Raw genomic sequence first — 2,074 nt, forward strand, 5'->3', positions numbered from 1 at the left:
GTGCCTTGTGTGGATCAGATAAGTATCCAGCATCAGCATAACCAATTATACTTGGATTAGCATCTTTTGAATACAAAAGTCCCAAGTCTGTCGTTCCTCGTAGATAACGGAATATATGTTTAATTCCGTTCCAGTGTCTTTTTATTGGAGATGTGTTAAATCTTGCTNTTCATCATCTTCACATGGACGGAATGGATCCTTTTCTATGTTTAATGATCTAACAACCATTAGAGTACTTAAAGGATTTGATTTATCCATATTAAAACGTTTAAGGATCTTTTCTGTATAATTTTTCTGGTGAACAAATATTCCACATTCTTTTTGTTCAATTTGTAAACCCAGACAATACTTGGTTTTTCCAAGATCCTTCATTTCAAATTCTTCCTTCAAGTATGACACAACTTCATGAATTTCATTATTCGTTCCAATGATGTTTAAATCATCAACATATACAGCAATAATTACGCATCCAGATGTTGTTTTCTTAATGAAAACACAAGGGCATATTGAATTATTTACATATCCCTTTTTCATCAAATGATCACTTAGCCTATTATACCACATTCGGCCAGATTGCTTTAACCCATAATGATCTTTGTAATTTCACAGAATAACATTCTCTGGATTTTGAACTTTGTGCTTCAGGAATCTTAAATCTTTCATGGATTTTCATATATATATTACTATTTAAGTGATCCATATAAGTAAGCTATAACAACATCCATAAGACACATTTCTAAATTTTCAGATACTGCCAAGATAATCAAATATCGAAACGTAATTGCATCCATCACGGGAGAATACGTTTCTTCATAATCAATTCCAGGCCTTTGAGAAAAACCTTGTGCAACAAGTCGAGCTTTATATCTTACTATTTCATTTTTCTCATTTCGCTTTCGAATAAAAACTCATTTGTATCCAATAGGTTTTACACCTTCAGGTGTAAGGACTATAGGTCCAAAAACATTACGTTTATTTAGCGAATCCAATTCAACCTGGATGACATCTTTCCATTTTATCTAATCCTGCCGATTTTTACATTCACCAAAAGATTTTGGTTCATGATCTTCATTATCATTTATGATGTCGATTGTCACATTATAAGAAAATATATCATCAATTTCTTCTATATCTTTTCGGTTCCATATTTTTCCAGTATTAATATAATTGATAGAGATTTCATGATTCTCGTCAGTTTGTGGTTCGGACAGAACATTTTCATCATCATGTGTTTCTTCAGGAACATCATTCTCTATTTTGTGATCATTGTGTTTCTCTATGAATTTTCTTTTTCGAGAATTTTTATCCTTGGAACCGACTGGCCTTCCACGCTTCAGTCGTTTTACGACATCATGACTTTGTTCAATTTGTTTCTTTGGAATTTCAATTCGAGCATGATCATTTAGAGCATGTATATATGATTTAGTTACCCCTTTTGTATCTGTAAATGCATCTGGTATTTGATTTGCTATTCTTTGCAAGTGCACAATTTGCTGTACATCTTTTTCACATTGTTGTGTTCTTGGATCCAGATGTAACAATGATGATACATACCATGTAATTTCTTTTTCGGTATGTTTCTTGTCTCCCCCTAACATTGGGAAGATTTCCTCATTAAAATAACAATCAGCGAAACGTGCTGTGAACACGTCGCCTGTCTGAGGTTCAAGATATCAAATGATTGATAAACTATCATAACCGATATAAATACCAATCTTTCTTTGAGGTCCCATTTTCTTTCGTTGAGGTGGTGCAATAGGCACATACACCATACATCCAAAAATTCTCAAATGAGAAATGTCTGGTTCTTTACCAAATGCAAGCTGCAATGGGGAGTATTTATGATATGCACTTGGTCTGATGCGAATTAATGAAGCGGCATGTAAAATTGCATGTCCCCATATAGAAATAGGGAGCTTTGTTTTCATAATCATTGGTCTAGCAATCATTTGCAGACGTTTAATCAATGATTCAGCCAATCCATTTTGAGTATGTACATGAGCAACAGGATGCTCAACAATGATTCCCATAGACATACAATAATCATTGAAAGTCTGGGAAGTAAATTCACCAG

Source organism: Primulina huaijiensis, chromosome 13 (assembly GCF_012295235.1).
Source record: "Primulina huaijiensis isolate GDHJ02 chromosome 13, ASM1229523v2, whole genome shotgun sequence".
Classification (NCBI taxonomy): domain Eukaryota; kingdom Viridiplantae; phylum Streptophyta; class Magnoliopsida; order Lamiales; family Gesneriaceae; genus Primulina; species Primulina huaijiensis.